The sequence below is a fragment of the Pteropus medius genome, unplaced genomic scaffold, assembly GCF_902729225.1.
Source record: "Pteropus medius unplaced genomic scaffold, Ma_sr-lr_union100, whole genome shotgun sequence".
NCBI classification, from domain to species: Eukaryota; Metazoa; Chordata; class Mammalia; order Chiroptera; family Pteropodidae; genus Pteropus; species Pteropus medius.
Window position 1 is genome coordinate 4,490,124 of NW_024350926.1, and position 16,637 is coordinate 4,506,760.

The following is a 16,637-nucleotide window of genomic DNA, read 5'->3' on the forward strand; positions in this document are numbered from 1 at the left end:
GAGGCCGGGTCCCAGTGATAGTCACAAGTTATCGTATTGGTTTAAATATCTTATTTGCCTTTGTTTTCTCTTAGTGTTTCACAGTGTCTTGTAATAATAGTAGGTGCTCAATAAAACACCTTGAATTATTCCAAAATCCTTGGCTCATTTCAAAGGCTTTGGATAAGGCAACAAAATAAAAGTTAATAGCAGAAGCAAAGCAAAACAAAGAAAGCCCAAATAATCTGCCTATAAAAATTTTATTATTCAAAAATTTTAACATATGTTAGTAACTTTTGGGCTCAAACCAGTATGCAACCTTCTGTCTTATAGTCTACTAACAAAAATGTGAGAGAGTCCTATAGTTAAAAAGAAAAATTGTCAAACAGTCAAAACCACAGTTAATTAACTGTTTATTTGAACCAAATTGTCCCTTTAGGTAGACAGATTAAACTAAGGTGTCAGTGTTGTTTTTTTTTTTTTAGAGAAAATCCCACTATAATAAGATTAATGGTTTATTAAACTATATTGGGCTATGATATGGTTTATAGGTATTATAAGAAAGACATTCTCCTGTACTTAGTATAATTAAAATATATGTTTGGTTACTCTCACCATCGTTTATTGGAAAAGATAAAAGACTTCTTTGTAAACTGTCTATATAGTGCATAACAGCCTGAGAGATTTCTTGCTTCCTCCAAGGACATTTTCAAAAGAGAGATGTAAACAGTATAGTTTAGTTTCAAAATACGTGATTTAGAAACTCAAACTCCTCAAAGTGGGCATATCTGGTCTAGAAGTTAAATGAAAAATATATTAGTGAATTCATTCCTCCAGTACACACTGTATAATAGTTAACCTTTTTCAGATAAAGCTTATGATTATCTTTTGCCAATCTCAGATTTTTAAGTACTACACCTTCCAAGGTTAAGAGAAAGGTACAGACTGCTAAGAGAATTAATAGCATTAGCATGAGCAAAAGTGGACAAGCACAGTCTAAAGATTAACTGAACGTTTGTAGCTTTCTGAATATGGTAGCATAAGGATGCAATAAATCAGAGAAAGTTAGGTACTATGCATATAACAAGAAAAAAATCCTTCATTTGAGGTCCCAGCCAAATAAGAAAGCTTTATTTATTATCTAACCAAAAATTAAATAATTTCAAATTCACTGCAAAGCTCCCTTTTAAGCTTGAATTACAAAAGAACGTTGAAAAAATAGAGACTGAAACATAAAGCTTGTATTTATTTCTTAATGATTTAAATTTGCATTGGATTCTTCTTCTGAATTTTAGAAAATGCTTGCCAAAATATTTCCTAAAACAAGCATGAGACTGTATTTGGCCACAAAAAGAAACTGCAACAAACCTTAAATCACTAAAAAGAAAAAAAAACAAATAAGAACAAGGACAGAATCAGTCTGGATCGCATCGTGTCTATTTGTTCCTGAGAACATAGCCACTGCCTGGTTGTCATGCTCAGTTCTCCCTCTGACAACACGCACATCCAATCCACAAGCACACAGAATTCCAAGAACATCACCAAATATTAAGTCAGAGCACTTGTGACACACACCTTGTAATTGTCCACAGCCTCTGCAGTTCAAACCAGGGCTCAGCAGCTTGTCTTTCTCTTCACCAGTGATGCAAATAAAAATACCATACATCACTCTTCCAAAACCACCCCACAATTAGCAATAAATTTCTTGCCTCTGAGATAAATCTCTATTAACACAAACCCCCATTCCGCCTTGATGTAAACCCAAGCACGCGCCGAGCCCCCTGCTGCTTATCTCTTCCATCGTTTGTTTCTAGCGATAGCTGACAAACTAGCCTCACAAATCCTTTTCTAGCTGCTGATCAGACAGATCCCCCTTTGACAATCCAGCATGGTGGAACACTCGAAAATTCTTCCTGCTTCTATTCTGTTGCTTGTTCTAAAAACGAGTTTCCTTTTCATTGAGATAATAGCCTTTTCTGCAGTCACATGACTCAGAAGCTACATTAGCAGAGCTTTATGATAATAGACTAAGTAAGCCTCTACCCCCTCCTGTTATTAAGGGGATGACTCTGTCTCTCTCTCTCACACACACACACACACACACACACGCTCTCTCACACGCACGCATAATAATGCACACATGTACTCACATACGCAAATCTAAAATTATTCACTCTTCTTAGAATTATCATAACAAATAAAGTGTAACCCTAAAATGAAAACGCCGACAATTTCTAGATCTGCTACTAAAAATAAACATTCTGATGCATGGTCCCCTTTGGAGGGCGCAGCGCACTGGCCGGGAACACTCCCTGTGGGCAGTGAATCGAGTGGGACAGTTAGGAGCAAACGTGCTCTGTCTTGTTCCCTCGATCTCTGCCCCCGGCAATGTAAATCCGATCAATCTGGCATAATGAACACTTGGGGGACACTGTGGCTATCCATACATTGGAAACGAGTTCCACGTATCAGTAAAACCCATGGAAGCACACTTTTTAACACCGACATGTACTCTTATTAGAAATACACCCTCGTTAAGTAATTTATAAGTTGTTCCAAGCAGAAAAATATCCCCCTGGCCAAAACGATCTTAAAAAATAATAATCACAAGTTCCTTTAAGTTTGGTCAATTTGATCTAGTTCTGATAAACGATGAACTCTCAAAACACGTATGTGACAATACCAGCACAGGGCCTGGCACACAGTGGTCGCTCCACCATTTTTTTTCAATGTTTCTGGTAACACGTTGAAGTACTAGGCAAACAAACAGCAGCAGATTACATTACATGCCCACTTCATTTTCAGCTATGGTTTGTTTCATATTTAAATATTTTAAATCTACCGATCAAGCAACTTTGGGAAGGAGTTTAAGTATAAGAATGTGCTGAGAAGTTGAAATGGAGAAAAGGATGGGGCGAGGAGTTGCCCCAGCAGAAAAACACACTGAAGCACAACACACAGTTGGAAGAACGCTGTACACTGTGAGAGGAAAAGCAAGCGTGCCGTTAAGCTCAAGTCAACAGATTAAGCTACATCTTTTATTTCCTGGCTATAATTATTGCCTTGGTTTTCTCATCTCAAAAATGGAAAACACAGTAGATGCTTTAATAATTTTTTTTAACTTTTATTTGTGGTAAAATACACATAACATAAAAGTTACCATCTAAACCATTTAAGTATCTGCAGTTCAGTTCAGCAGTGATAAGTAACTTCACACTGTTTTGCAACAGATCTCCCAAACTTTTTCATCTTGCAAAACTGAAACTCTACACCCTTTAAACAACAACTCCCATTTCCCCTTCCCCAGCCCTGGCAACCACCGTCTACTTTCTGTTTCTATGAATTTAACTACTTTAGACACCTCATATAAGTGGAATCATAAAGTGTTTGTTTTTTTGTGTGTAGCTGTTTTAAAGGATAATTATTTTAACACCTGTAGATCAAGACAAAGAGTTTTCATCTCACAAAATCATTTTACATAAACTGCATTATTCATAAGTAAAGCAAGCCAAAATTATATTCTTTAATATAGAAAAACTAAGAATTGTTATAGATACAACTACACAGGACTTATTATGAGTTATCTATACAAAAAAAACCTATAATTTCTCAGAACTTAAGGAATGTGACAATTCTAATTTCAAAACTCTTCATTTATTCTAATTAGATTAACCACTCGACATATAAATAACTTGGGTAGGATGGCGTGGGTGTTTACGAATTCTCTTTAATTCACTGAAAGGAACCATAACCACTCTGGCAAGACCCCACAACAGCCTGAAACGATTCCAGAGGTGTCAGTGCGAACTTCCACGAGGACCTGAGCGAAGATATTCAATTAGGAAACGAAATGTTTGGACACTACAAAAAAAATCCAAAAACTTAAAACGCTGGCACACGGCAACACTTCATCACAAAAAGCCAAAGCACATTTCAGAATTTTTAAGATAACTAACCTAATTGTTAAAGTTGTAATCATTTTAATAGCCACTTAAATATTTTCATTCTGCGTTTAAAATCTTAAGTCAATAATAAGCCAAGGAATCACATGCAATTAATGAATCCTATGAAATTAATCTCATAGTAGACAAGAGAAGAAAACTTTTTAAAAGAATAGCATAAAAACTACAGAGTGGGTTCCTGAAATCCACCCACCTAAGTCTGTCTTTCCGCTCATAATGTCATCAGACCTTGGGTTATCATAGAGATCATTTATTTCTTTAAAGCAGGGTGAGCTCACTCACAGACATTGAAAATTAACACCATGTGTGTTCTTTATTAACTACAATAGGGTTTTTACAACTTGTTTTTCAGACAGATCATGGGCTACAGCAAAGAGTTGTGAATTCCCTGATCAAATCAATCTCAGTAAGAAAACGTCTCCTGCCAAACGCATCTTAGTAAAATCTCTCCATCCAGATTCTGTGCTCACACTTCGACATGTATTGCTGTTAGCAAGCCTGTCTCTCTGTCATACTTCCTGCTGGCAAGCACAGATAGGTACTTGTCTAACTAACCCCCTGAGTGCAGAAGGTGGCTACAGCAGATTTTATCATTAGGAATGTTAAACTTTTTTCTTCACCAAAGCAGTAGTGCTTTACAAGGGAATTAAACTAGATAATAAAGTTGCTTCCGGCTTTAATTTTTTTCTTGCTTTCTTTTTTTTTGCTCAAAAACTATTATTTACTATAAAGACAAAACACCAAAACAGATACGAATCTGTAAAACTAGTTCGATGGAATAAAAATTTTAATTAAAATACTTCGATATATTTAAAATAACAAAGGGCACATTTGGACTAACACTCAATGCCAAATCTTCTTAACCTAGAGATTTTCTTTTTTTGTAGCATGTGCTTACACAGTTGGATGCTAACAGAAGTTAGCCCTACACCCTAGAAGACTCAGGAATTAAAGTCCTATCCATGGTAAATATAATTCCACTGTGAAAGTGAACTCTGGTAGAAGAAAAATCTGTAGGACAACTGAGGTAGTAGAAACTGGAATAAACAGCATTAGACATTATTTACAACTTGAGTACCAAATAACATTAAGAACACAAAAATAATTACATGGTAGCTTTAATGTTTTCTGATGGCAGTCATATATATACATATATATATATATATATATATATATATATATATAGTGGTTGATTATCATTATATGATGTGGTTCATATAACAAGGACCCAATAAATTAATGTTTTAGTTTCTATAAATTGAGGTGAAATTTACATTCAGTGCAATAAACAGATCTCAAGAGTTCTGACAAATGAAAGCACCTATGTAATCCATGTTCCTGCTGAGATGTGGACCGCTTCCATCACCCCTGACACGTTCTCTTATGCCTGTTCTCAGGATAGCTCCGCTTCCTTATCTCCACCAATAACCACGACTCTTATTTTGTATTACTGCAGATTAGTTGTACTTTTTCTTGAATTTCAGATAAATGTCATCATACAATAAGCACTCTTCATGCTTCTTTCAGCATAAGGTTTTTGAGAGTCACTCATGTTACTGTGCATGTTAATAATTTGTCCATTTTGAAAGCTGAGGGTACTGTACTATATGATACCAGTTTGTTTACCCTTCTCCTGCTGGTGGACTTTTGGGTTGTTTCCAATTGGGAGTCTGCGGTAAATAGAAATCTAAGATGGTTCTGCAAGACCCCCTACCCTCTGGGGGTCCTGCATAATCCCCAGGGCTGTAAATATGGCGGATTTTTACCCCAACGACTAGGGTCTGTTATATGGCACAGGTGACTTTGAGACAGGGAGATTACTGAGGTGGGCCTGGCTTGCCCATGAGTTTTCTCTAGGCGGCAGAAGTCAGAAATTCAAAGCACCAGGAGGATTCGATATGCCGTTGCTGACGAGAAATGGAGGAGACTCCATGTCAAGGAAGGAAGGTGGCCTCGGGGAGCTAAGGGTGGCGCCCAGCTAGCACCCAGCAAGGAAACAGGAACTCAGGCCTACGGCTGCAAGATACTGAATTCTGCCAACAACAAGAAGAGGCTGAAAGTGGATCCCCTCCAGGCCTCCAGGCAAGCGCTCACTCTTGCTGACTCCTTCACTTCAGCCTCATGAGGCTGTGAGCAGAGAATCCGGCCACACCAAGCTATATTTCTGATCTACAAAACAGTGAGCTAATAAATGGATGCTGTCTGTGTAATCTGTTACTCAGCCAAAGAAAACGAATACAGAGTTATTATATACAAGCTGCTACAATACACATACAAGTCTTATAAGAGACATAAGCTTGCATCTCTTGTAGGTAAATACCGAGGAGTAGAATTGCTGGCTCGTGGATAAGCAGATTTTTATAGGAAACTGTCAAACTGTTTTCCAAAGTGGCTTTGCCATTTTCACCCTCCCACCAGGCATGCATGAAAGCTCTGGGTGTCCCACATCCTCACCAACATCTGGTATTGTCAGTCTTTTTAATTTTAGCTGAAATCCCAAATCTGTTAGCAGCCTTCTCTACATATGGGGCACAATCCTCACCCATCTCCTTCTTTGTAGAGTTTTTATAACATTTATAGCAAACACTTCATTAAGGCTTACTCTGTATTCTTTGTGCGCTGTCTCACAGGGGTGAGGTTCCTCCGTGCTGGAGCACAGACACGAAAGGGCAAGCATCTTGCCTTTTATCCCTCTAGCTTCTCAACATCACCTACCCTCGTGCTGCTTACATAGATTATGTGGTCAAAAGTATGTACTGACACATCTTTCTCCTTAAAAATGTAACTATGTAGCAACGTGAAAAAGACGCTTTTGAAGAGGCCACAATACAGGGAGGAAAGACCACGGCTTGGAGTTACACTCGTTTGCATCCACCCATATACTAAATAGACGACTCTTAAACCAGTCTCTTAACCTCTGAGTCCAGGCTCCTCACCTGTAGATGGAGGCGAGGGGCATCCACACCGTGTTGTTATTATGAAGATTCTATGAATTATAGGGGAAGCAAGTAGCCCAGTGCCTGGCTCTGGAGGACGTCGACTGACCGTAGCTATTATTAACTCTTAGTTCTATATGAGGTTCAGCAAAATGAAAAGGGAAACCATATCTGTCTATTATAACTTTAAGAAATGAACGGAAGAGAATACATTCAACAAGAGCTGGATGGGTGGATGAGACCACGGGTGGTTTTCATTCTAATTTCCAAACTTTTAGTATTGTTGTTTTAATAACTTTAAAACAACGAAATGTTGATAACGTCTAAGGCTGAGTAAAGGGTACATGGGGTTTATTATACTATTCTAAATTTCCATAATACTAATTAAAAAATAAATAAACTTTACTGTACCAAAAAAAATGGCAAATCTTTAATCTACAAAGATTGCTTGCTATACTATGAACATATATATTATTTACTCACATGAATAAAAATGGGAAAAACTCTGAAAATGTTGCATTTAACAAGTTGTAGGGTGTGAACAAACTTTGTCATTCAGTATTTGTAAAGCCATTAGCATTATAGTTCTGTTTTATAGCTAAATATCAAGTCTTTTAAACCTGATAAAATATCAGAGAATACGTAATCTGTTAAATATACTTTTAATGCGATGAGGAATAAATTTCGTAAGCAGTAAGATAAGAAAGTAAAAAGGAGCAACGCCCGCTCTAACTGGCTGTTTTCGTTAGGCACACGTGCCCATAGAATGATGTCACTTGGACCTCTGACCTCCTTCCTCAAGAGGGAGCCAGGGACAGAGCAAAGGCCTGTCCGTGAATACACGTCCGTGGATATCGTCCCCCTGACATTTAACCAAAGATTCAGTTCTCTTGATACGTAGGAAAACGAGCATTGGAGAAGGCCCGCGGTGCTAAGCCACAGTGAGTGCCATTCTGTCGTGGCATTTCCAGGCCTCTGCAGACAGCAGACATCACCGTCTGCGACCCCGCTGCAGCAGATTCGGCCCACGCAGAAGAGAGCTAGGAGGGCCAGAGCGCCCTCGCTTCCGAACGTGACTCTGCCAAGTTGCCACTTCACGAAACGAAATAACATACAGCGTTTACTACACTTCCTTCTCGGCATCTGTACTTCATCCAAGTACTTTGGAGGCTTCGACTACTGAATCGGATCCTTCCCGATTATTGCCTGTGTAAACCACTCTGAAGTAAGTCACCTCTAAAAGGTGTTATTTATTCTCTGAAGTCACTGAAGCACCACTAGGCGCAGTTGAAATTCTTAAGTGATCTGTTAGAATTAATGAGAACCCTTGTGGACCATCAGAGTTTATCACTTTAAACCTCAGGCTTCCAAAACTGCCCAAGGCTCGGGGAGCAGACTATATATCACAAGAATTTGATTCATTGATTAATCCAGTCCTCTGAGACTGGCATTATTACTACCTTAAGACTCTGACAGGATCAATGACCATTTAGAATTGCAAAATCTTGGAGCTAAAAACCCATGAGCTGTCTAGTCCCGGGACCCCTGAAGTTGTCCATTTCAAATTTCAGACTATTTCAGATACCTAACTTCAGAATCATTTATATATTAATTAAGGAGAAAACCTCTCAAACTGTGATGAAGAAGTCAAAAAGTAACTACAGGCAGAGACTAAACTATGATGTTGCTTTCGAATGTGAGAGAGGGTGGAGGTGCCAGGGGTGGAACGGAGGAGCTGTGACACCGCCTTCGACGGTGACGGCCGATGGCCTCACACACACCTTGTTCTTAACTCTGTGGATTAACCAGATCTGCTCCTCTGACTCCACTATCCTCTGGATTCCCTATGTATGAACTTCTCCCAAACAGAGCCAGAAGGAAGTGGCAGTCACACGCACAGAGAACCAGAAGGTTCTCACCGAATTGTAAAGGACACAACGCTACACAGGTAACTGATAGTAAAACTTCTATGTTCTTTTCTTGACAACCTCTTTTAACCAAGATCTGACTTAAAAGTTTTCACGATTCACAAATTGAGCCACATAAACAGAATCATCGAAGTTAGACAAAAAGCTCCTCTTTGAGGAGATGCTATGTTCTGAGGCAAACAATTATTCATCCGCTCAAAATTTCCACAGACCTGAGAGGCACTTGTGACAACAGGTGCTAAGGAACATGTGTGTTAACTTGATCTAGAAGGCTGCATCTCTCACAGCACGTCACTGTACCTTAGCGCCCTGAGTCGATTCGGACTCAGCTTCAACTGTCACTTGTTAAATGCTTTCACATAAGGTGGATGATTCCTTCCCCTTGCCCCGCCCCCATTTCTTCTGTTTTCTCCTTATTCTCTCCTTCCTTTCGAAATACCATTAAGATTATCTACCTGTTCGGAAGAATGTAATAACAATTGCAATTACAGTGGCAAGTATGGGAAAAGAAGGAAAATATCTTTGGAAGGAAGAAACACTGCTTTAATGGCCTGTAGTTCACAGGGAAGGGAAACCATTTTCGATACCCAACCTGATGCCTTTCATTTCTCTCTTGCTCTTTTTCTTTTTTAGTTTTAGATGAATTCATTTCATTCAACAAATATTTATTCAGCACCGATGTCGTGTAAGGCGCTCGGGCAGGGGCGAGGAATACAAAAACGAACAGGACAAAATCCCTGTCCCATAACCAGGAGGACAAACGGAGAAGGCAAAACTTACAAAGAGCGCCAGAGCCAGTGTCAAGGTCTGGGCTGGTACAGAGCCCGGGGGAGAAGGCCAGACTCTGAAGGAGGTCCCGGGACAGGCCCCGGGGTGCAGGACAGCAGGACTGCGTCCGGCGTGCGTGAGGGGAGCAGGAGGGCACATTTCTCATTCGGGTTCCAAGGACGAGCTCGTGACCCGAGCAAAAGGGTACTTCACGGAAGGTGGCGGGAGAAGAGACTGGAGAGGGGGCAGGGGGCAGGATGCGCTGCACCCACAGAGTGAGGAGCCCGAAGCCCGTCCTGCAGGGCACAGGGAACTGGCTGGCAGGGGCTGAGCGGCTGGAAAACACGGCTGGTAAAGGAAAATAAGTTTGCCACAGCTATGGACTTGGAAGGATGATACCAGCTAGGAAGTTGTAGGAATAGTATCAGTGAGAAATAATGAGATTGTATGTCAGTTAAGATACCTAATCTTTAAAAGTCTAACATAGCCCACAAATAAACCCTCGCGTATATGGTCAAATGATTTTTGACAAGGCTGCCAGGAGTATTCACCACGGCCTTTACATTTGTCTTTTCAACAAATGGTTCTGGGAAAACTGGATAACCATATGCAAAAAAATAAGATATTAGGCTGTTAACTTACTATTACAAAAAATAACTCAAAGTAGATCAAAGATATAAATATAGGAGGTAATTTATAAAATTCTTACAAGGAAACGTAAGGGGAAAGTTGCATGACATTGGATTTCATCATGATTTCTTGGCTATGACACCAAAAGCGCATGTAACAAAAAGAAAAATTAGAGCAGGTTGAACTTCATCAAAATTAAAAACTTGTGTGCGTCAAAGGATACTATCGACAGAATGGAAAGCCAACCTATGAAAATGGGAGAAAATACCTGCAAGTAATATAATATTTGATAAGAGACTGATATCCAGTATATATAAAAAAAAACTCCTACAACACAGCAACAAAAAAAAACAAGTTGATTTAAAAAATGAGCAAAGCACTTGAATAGATACTTCTCCAAAGAAGACATACAAATGGCCAGCAAGCATATGAAAAGATGCTTAAATCATTAGTGACTAGGGAAATGCAAATCAAAAGCACAATGAGATACCACTTCACATCCATTAGGATGGCTATTATAAAAAACCAGAAAATAAGAACTGGCAAGGATGTGGAGAAATTAGGGCCCTTGTGCATTGCTGGGGGCATGGGAAATGGCACAGACACTTTGCAAAACTATGTTCATTCCTCAAAAAAATTACACAGAAATGTCACATGAACTCCACTTCTGGGCAGGCACCCAAGAGAACTGAAAGCAGGAGCTTGAACAAGTACTCGTATGCCTACGTTCATAGCAGCATTATTCCCAATAGCCAAAAGGTGGAAGCAACCCAAGTGTCCACTGACAGATGAATGGATAAATAAAGTGTGCTATGTACATACAATGAAATATTTATTCAGCTGTAAAAAGAAAAAAAACTTTTGACACGTGCTACAAAATACATGAACCCTGAAGACACGCTAAATGAAAAATGTGTCACGAGAAGATTAGAACCTCTTATAGGAGCTTCCTAGAGCTGTCAAATTCATAGAGGCCGAAAGTGGAGTGGCAGCTGCCTGGGGGCGGGGTAAGGCAGGGTGGGAGCTGGGGTTTAATGGTACAGACTCTCAATTGAGGAGGACGAAAAAGTTCTGGAGATGGACACTGGTCAGGGTTGTACAACACTGTGGACAGACTTAATGCCACAAAATTGTAACTTAAAAATGGTTAAAACAATAATTTTGTTATATATATTTTACCACAATTTTTAAAAAGTCTTATATCCATAATTTAGTTAGAAAATGTTGAAAATGTCCTCATATTCAGAGTTTTGCAATATCGTTACTACTGCCTCAATGAAAGATGTTCTCTGTCAGTTACCAAAATAGGGAAGATTTACTTTGATTCAGAAGAAAAACTTAAAACAAAATAGAAGTGATTTCTGTAGACCTCAGCTGGAACAAGCATCATGCCTGGCCTCTACACAGGTACGCCAAAGGACAACTAACACACGTGAGCATCCCGTAGGAATGAGGTGTCTGGTCCGCTCGATAATGACCGCATCCTCCAAATCTGGTACAGCCACCCGCTGTGCACCCTAGGTTTTAAGTGATTCGTCTTATTTATCAGTAGTCCAGCAAGTACGATTACCCCAATTTTGAGTATTTTCTGCTAAACTTATAAAACAAAAGATAAAACCAAGTGTCAATTAAGCAAAAGAAAAAAAAAAAGGTAGGCAACACTTATTTCAGAAGAACAGAATAATTTAGATATCAAAGATCTTAAGAATGAAAAGCAGACATAAGTGACTCTATATGACCCTAGGCTGATAGATGACTCCTAATTTATTTTTATTTTACTGTGATAAAGTAACTGATATACACCAATTCAAAGACAAAAATACTGGGCTCAAAATGAGACTTTGGGTCTCTCCAGGCTGAACCCTATCCTATCACAGAAGCCATGAAGTCTGGCAAATGCACAACACACATGCTGTACTCACTTTCTCCCCTCGCACAGCAGACATTGCTAATTAATCACTTCTGAGCCTGTGTGTGGCCTCTCAATTCTTCTCAACACAGCACTCCAGGCAATCACTATAATCAATAGGAGCTGGCATCAGAGATGAAGTCTGCCTGCCATTCCAGCACCAGGCCGAGGTGGGGAGGAGATGTGGGGTGGCCATGCATCACACAGAGGAGATCCAGCAGAAATTCTGCTAATGGGAAGGGGAGGTCACCACAACACAGATCTGCGACAGCGGCCTGCTACGTGAGTGGAAATCGAATCTGAGGATCTGGAGCAGCTACTGCACTTTTCTTAAGCCTGTTTGAGACATGAATAAAGATCGAGCCAGGCCCTCAGGGATATAATGAACTCTGTGGTTCTTTGAAGACAGTTTTTATCCTTGGTAGGACTGAAGAACGAGGGGCATAATAATTAGGTGTATGTTCTTGGAGTTTCGCAGGCGGAGAAGCTTTCCAGCGACTCACTATCTGTCCGTCCGAGTTTGCTGCTTCCTCCTGAGTTCTACTAAAACTACCTTCCCAACCATTCCTGGAAGCCGGCTGCCAGAACAGGGGCAGAGAATGCAGGCCAATTTGCAAGTGACCAAAAAGTTCTTCAAAGATAAGATCTAGAGCTGGCCTGCCTGGCCGAATGGGAGCCAAAGTGTAGCCTTTTCACTGCTGTACATCGAAGAGTTAAGACCATGGTTACGTGAGGTAGAACCTGGAAGATTGTTTTGTTGCTTCTGATGTTTATTATATTATATTTCCCCCTTAGACATAATCGATTTCATTATAAAAGAATCCCCTTCTTTACAAGCAAGACATCCCACTCAGATGACATCCAGTTAAAACTACTTAAGAGATGAAAGAGAGGGGAAAAAACAATAACAACATTATTTTTCACGAAACCCATTTAGTGCTTACCACGTGCCAGGTACTGGTCCAAGCTTTGTGTTATATGTATCTCCTCACAATAATCCTATGGAGCTGGTACTATTATTTCTCCCAATTTACAGGAGGCCGAGGCAGAGGGAGGGCAAGTAAAGCTAGGAAGTAAAAAGGCCAGGACTGAACTCCCAGTCTGGGTCCAGAGTCTATGCTGGTAACTCCTCCACTGCCCACGGAAAGCAGCGCGAGTGCGTGATGACCAAGCGCATGCCGACTCTACACCCTGAGGTGCTTTGCAAATGGTGTCCCCACCGGCTCCTCCAAATGCCATATGACATAGCTTTAATTTTCCCCTTTTAGAAGTGAAAACACAGGCTCAGGGAGGTAAAGTAACGTATTCAAGGTTACACAACAGGAAGATTGCGAACACCAGTTATTTATTGGGTGCGAAGCATGTGCCAGCCACTGACATGCGTTTCGACTTTAATCCTCTCAACAGTCCTGCAACATGGGTTCTAATTTATCCCCATTTACAGCTAAGGGAAATGAGGCTGGGAGGGAAGTTTGGCAGTTTAGAGTCAAATCGGTAAGAACAAAAATCCAAAACTCAGACTAGTTGAGTCTCAAAAATCCCTGGTTTTTCCCCTTTGATACTGCTGTTCAAAAAAAAATCATGCATCAGCTACAACGTGCAAGCACGATTATTAGGAGTACAAAGATGACTCGCTCCATTCAATAAGTTTATAGGATAAAGAAGGAGAAAGGACTACTATGCAAAGCACTGCAATTTCTATACACCTAATCATCAACTATTCGCCAAGGTCCTTACTGGGCGGGGAGCACTGTGGACACGGCAGCGCGTCAGCCAGACACAAATCTTTGCCCCCCGACCTTACAATCTAGATAGGGACAATAAACAAGATAAGTAACTATAGGACACAACGTGTGAGAGAGTGACACGTGCTAAGGAAGAAAAGAGAATGCAGGGGGATTAGGAAAAGAGTAAACTGCGGATGTTTCGGATACGGCAGCCAGACTCTCCACTCCCTGCTGGACCTTTGGACGAGCAGCGTGCGTCCAGACTGCGACCACCCGAACTGGCCCCTGAGCTTTAAGAACCACAGATAAACGTTTTCTCACCATTTCCTTCGGTCTCGTCCAATGTGGCCTCTGTCAGACACTTTCTGCAACACTGTCACTTGGCTTCAATGACACTGCACTATCATGCTTCTCTTCCTACCTACCTGACCGCTGTTGGGCACGCTTCTCCCGGCCACCAACCAAAAGCAGCGGGGGCGCTACACTGAACGACGGCCCTGCTTCTCCTTCCCGCTACGAAGCCATGCTTGCAGACCCCATGTGCTGAGGCGGTTTCACCTTCGCAGCCACCTGAGACCCGGTGTGCACCGCTGGCCAGCCTCACTGGAGCCCGACGTCCAGACTCACACAGACTCTCTCCTGCCGTGTGTCCAGAACTGAACTCCTGACCTTTCTGAGGAAACTCCCCTTCCTGTACCTGCTGCTTCTCATTTTCTGTCACACGGTTAAGTTTTCTTTAAGTCTTCTTTCGCTCTCAATACTCAAACGCAATCAGCTCTCAAGATCTTCAGATTCTACTTTTGCAGTTTCTTTTGATCACATCATCCTCTTGCCCGACACCTCTGCAGTTACTAGAATTTCCTCATCTCTTTCGTCGGCTTCCCCAGGAACTTCTCCCCATGTTACGCTTCTCCCTTACTCAACTTGTCCTATGATGAGTATCACATTCTACCTAGTGCCACGGTTCCTTCATTTTAATATAGGGATCGAAGTTACTGTATAATACCGAGTTGAGGATTAAGTATGACAATTACATAACCAACAGTTTTAACATAAAGCAAGGACTCGATACATGCCAATTTTTTCCTTTTCCCTTATTTTTACTCTCCATTCAAGTCAAATACAAATGTGGCCTCCAGGGGCCTGTGTAATCTGCTTAGTTTTCCGGGTGTGTCCATCAAGTGTCCCCGCAGCTCGCAGCAGCTTGGCGGTCTCAGTGCTTAGGCTCGGCCTGCGCTTGCGGGCGGGTGCATCCTGCTCACGCGTTCCGCCCTTCCCCTTGCAGTGACCTCGCCCGGCCATTCTCTGCCTCGCTGAATCTTCCTGGTCCCCCAAGCTTTATCATCTCAACAGCCACCTCCTCGTGGAGTCTGCTTCTGTCTTTCATACGAGAGACTTTTCCCCTCTCGCAATCCCGAGAAACCGTCAAATTAATCGGACAGCACCTTTCAGTGCCAAGCAATGTACAAGAAAGTGAGGACACAAATGTGAAAAACTACTACATTCTTCATGTGACGTGTTTCCTATTGTCTGCGTAACTTATTTCATACTCCGCGTACTGTACACCTGACCGTGGCCCGGCACCAGCACCACAAACGTCAGCTCCTCACTATCAGAGCCTGTGTATCATACATCTGTGTACTCTCTAGAGCGCTGACCATGACGCCTGGTATATAACATAAACTTAAATTTGATGGCAGCCATAATAATTGTGTTACATTTCAATAACATTTTACTCCAGAATTTTTAAGGGGTTTATAGCAAAAAAATTAACTATTACTAAAACTTATGTGAGATAAATTACTATTATTTATTCTAGACAAGGAAAAGCTAAAGGAGCTCATCACCACAAAACCAGTATTACAAGAAATGTTAAAGATCTAAAATATGAAGAGTAAAATGGCAATATCTACATACTTATCAATAATACGTTAAATTTAAATGAATTCAATGCTCCAATCAAGACATATGGTGGCTGAATGAAGAAGAAAACAAGACCCCTACATATGCTGCCTACAGGAGACTCACTTCAGATCAGAACACACACAGGCTGAAAGTAAGAGAATAGAAAAAGACACTTTACGCAAACGGAAACAAGAAAAAAGCTTGGGTAACAATACAAAACAGACTTTAAAACAAAGGCTGTAACAAGAGACAAAGAAGGACTCAGCAATTCCTCTTCTTGGTATTTATGTGAAGAAATTTAAACCATTAATTCAAAAAGACATATGCATCCCTATGTTCTTAGCAGCATTATTCACAATAGCCAAGATATGGAAGCACCCTAAGTGTCCTTCGATAGATGAATGGATAAAGAAGATGTGGTGTGTGTGTATACACACATGCATATGCATACACACACACACACACACACACACACACACACACACACACACACACTCACTGGAATATTACTCAGCCATAAAAAAGAATGAAATCTTGTCATTTGTGACAACATAGATGGACCTAGAGGATGTTATGCTAAGTGAAATAGGTCAGGCAGAGAAAGACAAATACCATATAATTTCACTTATATGTGGAATCTAAAAAGCAAAATAAATGAACAAACAAAACAGAAACTCATCGATACAAAGAACAAACTAAACTGGTGGTTGCCAGATGGAAGGGGGTTGGGGAGATGTTTATGCCTCTTATTTCTTATAGCACTATTTAAGGTAAGCCTATGGTTTCTACCAGCAGTATTAGCATTTTCTTTTGTCTAAAAAAGAAAACAGAAATCAAGGGTCACTCAAATTCTTGTTTTTGAATTAGGGCTGTCAACTACACATGAGCCTACC

General features: G+C 40.6%; 1 protein-coding gene across 12 annotated transcripts in view; it reads right to left on the reverse strand.

Moving 5' to 3' along the window:
- NCOA2 (nuclear receptor coactivator 2) overlaps positions 1 to 16,637 on the reverse strand; it is a 253,076-nt gene that overhangs the window by 121,617 nt on the left and 114,822 nt on the right. The window lies entirely within an intron of this gene.